Source organism: Dreissena polymorpha, chromosome 15 (assembly GCF_020536995.1).
Source record: "Dreissena polymorpha isolate Duluth1 chromosome 15, UMN_Dpol_1.0, whole genome shotgun sequence".
Lineage (NCBI taxonomy): Eukaryota > Metazoa > Mollusca > Bivalvia > Myida > Dreissenidae > Dreissena > Dreissena polymorpha.
Window position 1 is genome coordinate 53293584 of NC_068369.1, and position 11285 is coordinate 53304868.

At 34.8% G+C, this 11285-nt stretch overlaps 1 long non-coding RNA gene across 1 annotated transcript; it reads left to right on the forward strand.

Moving 5' to 3' along the window:
* The first annotated feature begins 142 nt into the window (after window positions 1–142).
* On the forward strand, window positions 143–10060 carry LOC127860646 (uncharacterized). The gene is made up of 3 exons (XR_008039874.1): window positions 143–264; window positions 5496–5650; window positions 7038–10060. It is a non-coding gene; the product is annotated as an uncharacterized LOC127860646 (long non-coding RNA).
* Window positions 10061–11285: the final 1225 nt, after the last annotated feature.

Here is an 11285-nt window from a genome sequence, read left to right on the forward strand (position 1 = left end):
GGCTTTACTTTAGTCTCCAAGTAAAGCATATTTCAGGGATTCGGTCATGAACACATATTTATGCCCTAATATTATCTCCGAAAGATAAAACCCGAACAATAGTTTAAAGTGTAAAACATGCCTTCGAGTAAAAGATGATTTTTTTTAGAGAGTACATGAAACGATTATTTAGTATACTGTAACCTATAGCGAATTCAACATTCACTAATGACATTCAACGGAACGAAATAAAGAAATAAACAACAGGGCGACTTGAGTCTAAAGGTGTTATGTCATTAAGACATATTCATGTTATCACGTTCAAATATCTTTTACCAAAGTTTAATAATAAAAACTAGTATTCATTTATATCGCATTAACCAATTATATTGTTTCAAAATTGTACTTGCTTAGTATTCGGTCATGAAATCATTTCGGATACTATGATATTACGTAACCGTTATTAGTCTTATTGCATATTTAAAGGCATTTACAAAGAACAATTCTTTATATGGCAGATATGCACTAAAATTTAAGGTATTCACTTTTTAGGCGAAAAATATCTGATCATGCAATGGTATCCGCACAAATGGCACCCAGACAACCCACCGGGATCTTAATTTTTTTTTACATACTATTCTCCAATTACCTTAAGTCAAGTGGTTAATGAAACAACTAAAATAATTTCTTAACTAATTCAAACAATGCCGCAATAAACTTTGTATCTAAATAGATTTATTGCATTCCCGTTTAATCCATGTCAAAATGTTTATCTACAGCGTGTTTAACCACGCAAAGCCGATAGTTCCATACACACCCGCAAATGACATACACTATGCGCCTTGTTTACCTTGAGTTGAGAGGTGACATCCGGAAAGCGAAAGTACTCAATTGCAATAAGCATAAGGTCAACAAAACTTCTAAAATTATATTCACTGAACAAATTAAGAAAAACTGAAAGATTAATTTAACTTTTTGTATAACTTCTGTTTACCATTTTACAAGTTTCTGTTTTCGGGTTCCTGGTTTTTTTTGCGTTTCCAGACAATCAACACCTCGTAAATTTGTCAACCTGGACAATCGGAACCCCATCAAATTTTCCACTCGGAAAATCTGCACCAAATGAAAGGCTATGACGCATTAAAGGTTTTTTTGCCAAGACATTTTAGTTGATTTGACTGCTTTGCTGTGAAAATTATTTTTTTGAAAGGAGTCGATTGATAAAGCCTGTCAACACTTGGTATATGAAATGATGAATAAATTCTGTCAACAAACTAATTCGTTATCAAATAATTTAAGTATGAACTGATCTGCAAATTGGTTTAATAACACCTGTAAACAATTTAATTAAGTGTTTTTGTCTATTATTAGCTATGCTGTTTTTCTGAGAAAACCCGGGCTATTGTATCGTCCGCCGGCGTCGTGCTAAAACCTTAACATTGGCTCTGAAATCAAAGTGCTTCCACCTACAATTTTGAAACTTCACATGTAGATGCACCTTGATGAGTTCTACACGCCATGCCCATTTTTGGGTCACTAGGTCAAAGATCAAGGTCACTGTGACCTCTAAAAAAAAATTAAAAAAAAATTCTGACAAGCTTTGGCAGACGAGCATGGCACCCGTTATGTGGTGCTCTTGTTAATTAATTAGTTTGCAGATTTTTATTTCCTTTCATAAATTTCTGGTTCATATTAGATTATTGGTAAATGTTCTGTTCATCTTTGAACGTTGGTAAAAGTACAGACTGAATGTAACTTTCTGTATAAAAATAGAATGTGTTCAATTATTTTTAATAAAGTGCAAATATTTATATAAAAGTAATTTATACTATTCTACTTGGTATCACCAAGCAGGTGATATTAGTTATTGACACCATAGACGCTATACTTATTGCATACCCATATCCGATGCAATATGACTATGCACTATATTTAGAGTGTCTCTTCGTTTTCTGACACCTTAATTTTTTGTCTCATAATTTAAGGACACCTGTAGCGATTGAATATTTTTTTGTATCTAATGTTTTGAACAACAATAATTTTATAAATGTCAGAAAACTTAGAGTAATTACGGTAATCAGTCTGACCAAGTCCAACAAAATGTTTATTGGCTTTATCAATCACTTCCTTTCAAAGATTGTATTTTGCAGCCATTTGGGTGCCGTTTGACCAGGTAGAAAATTTAATTGGTGCCAATTGTCCTGGTCGATAAATTTAAGATGTCCGGGAATGCATAAAAACGCAGAGTGCCGATTGTCCGGGTGCCGTTTGGCCTACAATCACATGTATCATTACAATTCCAAACTGTATTCAAATATGTACATTTTAGTTTAAACCTATTTACTTTATCTTGATTATGTACATTTTAATTTAAAGTTATTTATTTTAGCTTGATTGCATCGAAAGCCTTAGGCTTATTTAAAGGCTCTTGAGTCAGTTTCCTGGGTATAACCAGTACTTAGTGTCTATGGAGGGAGATCTCAAGAATGCTCCCACCTTGGGGATCGAACCATTGACCTCCCTTATTGCTAAATAGACAACATATCCAATACATAAATGATCTTATGTACATTTTTAATGCACAGGTCCTTTCTTTCTTCCAGTCTGTTAATGTCATTTTCTGTTTTTTTATAACCATACATTTAATTGTTTTTTTAGGTTGTTTTGTTCATCTATTGAATTGGTTAATAGGAAGTTATTTGGAAGTTTTCAGGGCATGTTTTGTTAAATTTGCACATCATTGAACCATATATTTCTTCAGTTAGACCATACGTTCATGATTAAGGAATAGTTTCTTTCCAAATATAGTGCTTTTTTAGCTCATCTTTTTTTTGAAAAAAAATTATGAGCTATTGTTATCACCATGGCGTCGGCGTTTGCTATTGCATTCAAACTTGGTACACTTACTTAAATAACTTGCTTGCATTTTGACAGAATTATGTGCCCTTTTTATATTTAGAAAATTGAAAATTTTGGTTAAGTTTTTGTGTTTAGGTCCATTTTATTCATTAAGTATCAAAGTTATTGCTTTCATACTTGCAACACTTACTAACTATCATAAGGGGACTGTGCAGGCAAAGTTATGTAACTCTGACTGGCATTTACAGAATGATGTTCCTTTTTTTTTACTTAGAAAATTGAAAATTTGGTTAAGTTTTGTGTTTAGGTCCATTTTTTTCCTAAAGTTTCAAAGCTATTGCTTTCATACTTGCAACACTAACTGACTATCGTAAGGGGACTGTGCAGGCAAAGTTATGTAACTCTGACTGGCATTTTGACGGAATTATGGGCCCTTTATACTTGAAAATTTGGTTAAGTTTTGTGTTTTGGTCCACTCAACCCCTAAAGTATCATAGATATTGCTTTCATACTTGCAACACTCGCATACTATCATAAGGGGACAGTAAAGGACAAGTTGCATAACTCTGGTTGTCATTTTTACGGAATTATGGCCCTTTTTTGACTAAGTAACTTTGAATATATGGTTACATTTTGTGTTTAGATCCACTTTACTTCTAATGTATCAAGGCTATTGCTTTTAAACTTCAAATACTTTCATTCTATCATGAGGGTACTGTACCTGGCAAGTTGAATTTTACCTTGACCTTTGAATGACCTTGACTCTCAAGGTCAAATTATTAAATTTTGCTAAAATTGCCATAACTTCTTTATTTATGATTAGATTCGAATGATACTTTGACAAAACAACTCTTACCTGACATACCACAATAGACTCCACCCAAACCATCGCCCACGCCCCCCGAATCCCCCCACCCCCGAATCTCCACTCAATCCCCCCCCCCATTATTATTTTGTTTAATTAAAGATCATCTTATAAGTGACCACCACACCCTCACACTATACCCCATACCACCTAAAAAAAAGTCAGTCTGTCGGTCCCTCCGAAAAAAACTTTAACATTGGCCATAACTTGTTCTTTTTTGAAGATAGCAACTTGATATTTGGCATGCATGTGTATGTCATGGAGCTGCACATTTTGAGTGGTGAAAGGTCAAGGTCATCCTTCAAGGTCAAATGTCAAATTTATGGTGTCTGTCCATCCGAAAACTTTAACATTGGCTATAACTTTTTCAATATTGAAGATAGCAACTTGATATTTGGCATGCATGTGTATCTCATGGAGCTGAACATGTTGAGTGGTGAAAAGTGAAGGTCAAGGTCATCCTTCAAGGTCAAATGTCAAATATATGGCATCTGTCCGTCTGAAAACTTTATAATTGGCCATAACTTTTTTAATATTGAAGATAGCAACTTGATATTTGGCATGCATGTATATCTCATGAAGCTGCACATTTTGAGTGGTGGAAGTTCAAGGTCAAGGTCATCCTTCAATGTCAAGGTCATCCTTCAAGGTCAAAGGTCAAAAAAAATAATTTCAAAGCGGCGTTCTCATGAAGCTTCACATTTTGAGTGGTGGAAGTTCAAGGTCAAGGTCATTCTTCAAGGTCAGGGTCATCCTTCAAGGTAAAAAAATAATAAAATTTCAAAGCGGCATTATCATAAAGCTGCACATTTTGAGTGGTGGAAGTTCAAGGTCAAGGTCATCCTTCAAGGTCAAGGTCATCCTTCAAGGTCAAAGGTAAAAAAAAAAAAATCAAAGCGGCGTTATCATGAAGCTGCACATTTTGAGTGGTGGAAGTTCAAGGTCAAGGTTTTCCTTCAAGGTCAAAAAAAAAAAAAAAAAAAATCAAAGCGGCGTTCTCATGAAGCTGCAGATTTTGAGTGGTGGAAGTTCAAGGTCAAGGTTATCGGTCAAGGTCATCCTCCAAGGTCAAGGTCATCCTTCAAGGTCAAAGGTCAATTTTTTTAATTTTTTTTAATTTCAAAGCGGCGTTGTCACGAAGCTGCACATTTTGAGTGGTGGAAGTTCAAGGTCAATGTCATCCTTCAAGGTCAAAGGTCAAAAACAAAAATTCAAAGCGGCGTTATCATGAAGCTGCACATTTTGAGTGGTGGAAGGTCAAGGTCATCCTTCAAGGTCAAGGTCATCCTTCAAGGTCAAAGGTCATAAAAAAATATTTCAAAGCGGCGTTCTCATAAAAAAGCTGCAGATTTTGAGTGGTGGAAGTTCAAGGTCAAGGTCATCCTCCAAGGTCAAAGGAAAAAATAATAATAATTTCAAAGCGGCTCAATTGGGGGCATTGTGTTTCTGACAAACACATCTCTTTTTTTTCAAACATGGTAAAAAAACACAAATATTTATTTTTATTATTTTATTTTTGAAATACCGTCCAACCATCCCACCCAAGAATCCCCAATTTTTTTATTATTTTTTTTGCATTTTTTTGCATATTTGGAAGATAATGTAATAAATGATCACACCCCCACACTATACACCCCTCTCCACTCCACCCCTCCCTCCTTTGTGATTGAAATTGAGATAGGTGCCTACACCTTTAAAAAGAAAAATAGATGAGCGGGCTGCACCCGTAAGGCGGTGCTCTTGTCATAAACTTCTGCTCTTAATGTGCTTAAGGTTTTTTGTATGCTTTCAGAAAGATGACATCATGGTTAAGGTCAACGTTTCGAAAACTGCCTCACAAATATGTGATATATGACTATGTGCAGAGAGGAATTGTATATTCTGTTATTTATGTTCTCTCCATTACAACAATTCGATATGGCATAGAACTTCGGCACCACTTTAAAGGTAACATATTCAGATTTTTACTGGTGATTAGTAAGTACCGGTATAAATTTATCCTTTCTTCAACTAAGTCATCAGATTTCAATAAGAGGAGTATTTTAACCATTCTGGCTCAAAGCTTATCTGAATAAATGAAAGCAGTTGGACACAAATCTGCAAATCGGAATAGAACAAATTTATAGTACAAATCATGGTCAACATGATCATAGTAAGTTAATGGCTTCATTGATGATTTAAATCTTGATTTTATTAGTCTGTGTTGAAGAACATAGCTTTTAGTTGGTTTTAATTAAACCAACATTTTGTTTGTGGAAACACAAGGATTGATGACAAATGAAATTGAACGAAACTAATGGCGTAGGATTCTTTTTATGCCCCCCGGTACGAATGGTCGGGCGTATATTGTTTTTGGTCTGTCATTGTGTGTGTCTGTCTGTCCCAAAACTTTAACCTTGGTTAAAGTTTTTCAATAACTTGTGCAATATTGAAGATAGCAACTTGATATTTGGCATGCATGTGTATCTCATGGAGCTGCACATTTTGAGTGGTGAAAAGTCAAGGTTATCCTTCAAGGTCAAAGGTAAAAAAAATCCAAGGGAAGTGATAAGTTTTAATGGGAGATAATTATCTGCACCTTCCAAATGAAAAAAAAAATCAAAGTGCCGCATAAGGGGGGAATTTTGTTTCTAACAAACACATCTCTTGTTTATTACAAAATTTCGATACTTTACATCACATCTGTTAATTGAGGGCAACGCCTCTTTTTTTGTGATGCATAGATAAGCCAATGCTACTTAGAGTTGGAGCTTAGGTCCGGATTTATTAAATTTATTGCAATTCAGCTAAAATGTATCCACAAGTTTTTTTTTACAGAAAATCAATGTAATTCCCCTTAGTGACATGCACATTTCCACCTAATGAAATGGCTTACAACATCAAATCATTGCTTTTAAAATGTACAAGTTGTTGCATGCACAAAACATTTGCTTCCTGTCAATCTAAAAGATAATACCTTGGGTCAATTTCATGTTAAAATATTTTGCCATTTTTCGAGTAATTGAATTCTCGTCCCTATCAATATTTTGAATGTATAAAACCTGCCTGTTGAACTTTGTGACTCAAGATTGCTGTTGCAGGTGAAGATGAGCTGCGTTATGCCATATTCTGCCAGCCTAGCTCTAGACCAGTCTGTGCATCAGCGCAGTCTAGTCAGGGGCTGCGGAGTCTTTTATATAGTAACACATGGTTAGGTGGTCACATTCCCCGACAGGGTCTCTTTTTACAAGACTGTGCAACTCAGCATGCTGTTCTGGAATTACGCTAGCTGCAAATGGCATAAGAAGCATTGTGGCATGCATTTGGTAAAATGTTGTATTATTTACAATTTCAGTTAGAAAACCTATCATCGAAGAAAAGAAAAGGGCCCTCAAGGAATATGAATTTGAAAGGCTACAAGCTGAGAGGGAATTTGAACTCAGTAAAGCAGCATCACTCCAAGCAGAAGCTGATAATATTAAACCTTAGATATGATACACATTAGACTTCTGAGAAGAAGAGACACTGGACTATGTGAAATGACAGGAGTTTCATTTTGCTTCACCTGGATGAAATGAAATGTAGGTGTCTGTGCATCTCGTTGATTTGAGGACATCTTGCAAAACATGTTCACATTCTCAAACAAGTAGACCATTTGCCTCTTGTCAATCCCTTTACCACTTTTTAACGTTTTGAAGTCCTTTAGAAAACCAAATTATATTTAAGTCCTTTCTTAATATATTAAAGTTTGAATTACTTGATTTCCAACCCTTAGATATAGATAAAGAAGAGTAGCAAGCAGCATAAAACCTGAACAGACTGCGAGTTTCTCGCAGGCTGTTCTGAATTTATGCTGGTTGCAAAGGCCATTTTCACTTAACTTCTGAGTGGGAAAGTGTTAAGAATTTCATGTCACAAAATATAACGTTCTGTGTGTAACATTGTGCCAATTATGAAGGTAAATATATTCTTTGCAATAATTGACCTTGTTTTTCTGACACTGAAATATTCAGACATTTGTTTTATGTGCAAATGATTTTTTACATACACGTAGTACTTTGAACACTTATATATAAAAAAATAGATTAGGATTTTGACATACAAATCTGTTACTGTTATCAGGTTTGTTTTGTTATTAAGTCTATAAAAAAATCTATATTAAATTTATCCTCACTTGCTTCAATATGATTTGTTTACCAAAGTTCATGTCAGGTACAGGCAGATGTTAGACTTCTTTCCCTGTAATCTGATGACAATGGGGTATGTTTGCTTCTCAGATTCACATACTTCAAAATTGTTCTTTTTTTAAATCTATGTACATGTATATGGTAATCAAACGTCTACACTATGAGTGTTAGAAGTTTAAGTATAGGTAATATAAATAATATTACATTTCATATTTGTAATGAACCTAACCTTCTCATCTTTATGAGTCGCGTTCTGAGAAAACTGGACTTAATGCTTGTGATTAAAGTGTCGTTCTAGATTAGCCTGTGCAGTCTGCACAGGCTAATCAGGGACGACATTTTCAGCTTTTATGGTATCTTTAGTTTCAAGGAAGTTCCTTTCTTATGGAAAATCAAGTTAAGGCGTTAAGTGTCGTCCCTGATTAGCCTGTGCGGACTGCACAATCTGGAACGACACTTTAAGCACAAGCATTAAGTCCAGTTTTCTCAGAACAAGGCTCATATTACCCGTATACGTGCGCTTATAAGACGCATTTTTGAGACTTAAATTAATAAGTTACAGTTGGGGTCGCGTCTTATAAGCGAGATACTGGTGAAAATAAACACAAAATTTCAAAATATCGAGTTTACTGGGCTTATGCTAGCCAAGTTGGACACTTGTCAGTTGTTTTGAATCATCGCGGCAGCCATTTGCATTTTCTCTAAAGTCTGTATTGGCCTGTACCGTGTATCGGAACGCTATGTTCAGTTACTGATTTATTTGTTATAAAATGTATTGTTACTGATTTTGTTGTCTATTATTTTTGATTTGAATTTTGTTATTTTTGGGGCGTAAGACGTTATATTGTCCGTGATTATTCTTGAAAAGTTTTTATCACCCGATTGTCTGCGCGCGACGTCGTTAAATGCCATATAAATTGGCCATTATAGTATACATGTGTAAGCGGCTACACGATGCCAACAATATGCTAAAAACAACAGCAAAATCAATTCTCAGTTTGAAACTGTCAATTGTTTAATAAACACGCTGCCGGTTACAAATGCTATTTGACAAGTTTGTATCACCTGATCGTCTTTGTTCCACGTCGTTAATTTTCAATTAAGACATTATTGGCAATTAAGGTATCCTCTGAAATAAGTTACCAGTTTGCAACTGTCAATTGTTAAATAAACATGTTTATTCAGACGACCCACTAATGCCGATGACACATTATTTATTAGGGGCCAACAACGAAGGGAGCAAAGAGCGACCGCATGCAATTATCTGCATATGGCTTTCTTCTTGACACGTGATTTCGATCTGCGCTTCGGAGTCTATCACTCTATCACGCGATTGGCTATTTTTATGAAAGTAGGCGTTACCTATTGTTGATAGACAATGGGCATAACATTTGCATAATCTAGGTAATAAAACTAAACGCTTTCAAAATATCTGCCTATTAGATTTCAATACCTGTCAAACAATACAATTAAGATGACTGACACAATCAATTTTGCTTGTGCATTGATATTAAGAACGTAATATGTTTGCAATTGTTAGGGCAAATGATTAATGCGCAATTGTTAGAAATTGTGTCAATTTGATAATTATTTTCATTGCATGAATAATACTTGAAAATAAATTAAAACCCACTAATTTATCATAAAATAAAAAAATATTATTTACTTTGTTGTTTGATTGTTTTATTTTTCAGACTTGCGTGAATTACTAATTGTATGCAGCGCGAGTTTGAAAAATTCTCAATGTTTTACTAATTGATGATTTTCTTTAACATTCTGCCATTTTTCGTCCATTTTCCGGCCGATGAATACGGCACAATTTGACCGCGTCTTACACGCGGGTCAGTCTGAAATCCACCCATAAAAAGTCCGAAGTCGGGGTGCGTCTTATAAGCGAGGGCGTCTTATAAGCGCACGTATACGGTATGGTTATTGTTCTTATCAAATGCTAAAGATTTGTTGTTTTAATCCTGTTGAAATTATCAACATTATACATATATTAATAGCAAGCGAATAATAATTTATATTAGGGTTTTTGTTGTAGTTATTAAGGAAATAAACTCCTTAGCAAGTGTAATTGTAAACTATTTCAGAAGATATGAGTTATTTTTATATTTAGTGATTAAACATTAATTTTGTTGTAATTCAATAATGCATTTTGTAATAAAATTGTACATGAGTGTACATTTAATCATGTTTTTTATTTTTTAACTTGTCCTACATTCAGGTATTATTTATCTGTTATATGAGCTCATGTTTTGCTGACATGCATTCCTCCCAACTTGAATGAAAACTCAAGAAGAGGAGGTTTGTTGCTTTGTATCTGCCTATTGGTTAGTAGGATGGTTCATAGACCTTAAATTGCAGGGTGATCGTTACTTTGGAGGAAAGGTAGCCGTGATCATATTGATTTTTAGGTAAATGTCAAAGGTCACAGTGGATTGTCACAAAACATAAAAGATACACGTTATCTTCAGAATTGTTTCACCTTATATGATACACATTGGTAAAGTGGTTGTTTGGTCCGGCATTTTTGTAATCATAGATCTTCAGTCATGCAAATGGGTTTACATGTAGTGGTTACATGGCAGGAAAAAAATATGCATTTTGATTTTAAGGACAATATGGTTAACATGTCCAATGTCAAGTTATGAGTAGGCATCAAGAAATTTGTTTCTCCATGCTACGTAGAGAATGCTTGACCTAAGATTAGTATGCTTGTTACTCTGGAGGAAAGTGAAGCGTCCTGATTGGTATTCAATTTTTCAGTTCAGTCTGATAACTTCTGCCAAAAATAAATCAGTGCTGGACACAGTTATGCTTCAAAATTGTTTAGCTCGATTAAATAAAAAGCCTTTGGCTTATTTGAAATGCTCTCGAGTCCGTTTCCTGGGTTAAGAATCAATACTTGGTGTCTATGGGGGAAATCTAAAGAACCCACAGTGGGGATCGAACCCGTAGCCTCCCGGTCGCTGGACGGACACCATATCCATTATGAATTGGTCCAAAATTAGGGTAATGGCAAGGTCAAGAGGAGGTCAGGTTAAATAGTGTGTTTAATAAAGGGTAGTAGATAGCATCTATGTAAATATCAAAGCTTTGTAAGAAGCAATATTTACTTTAGACGAAACAGCCACATTATATGCTATGGAATGTCAGCCGTGTAACTTCTATTATGTTCAATATATGATGATGATGATCATCACTTCTTGTAATTAAGAACAATCCTAGCAAGTTTGAATGTTGTATGTTGACAAGAGTAGGAGAACTTCTCAGGACATATAGAAAATATTTCTTGGGTTTGGTTGAATTTCGATTTTAATTCACGAGTGATCATACAAAATAATGCATTCACGAGTGGCACAGCAAAAATATATTTGTTTCTATGATCACAAGTGCATTTAAAGCAATATGCC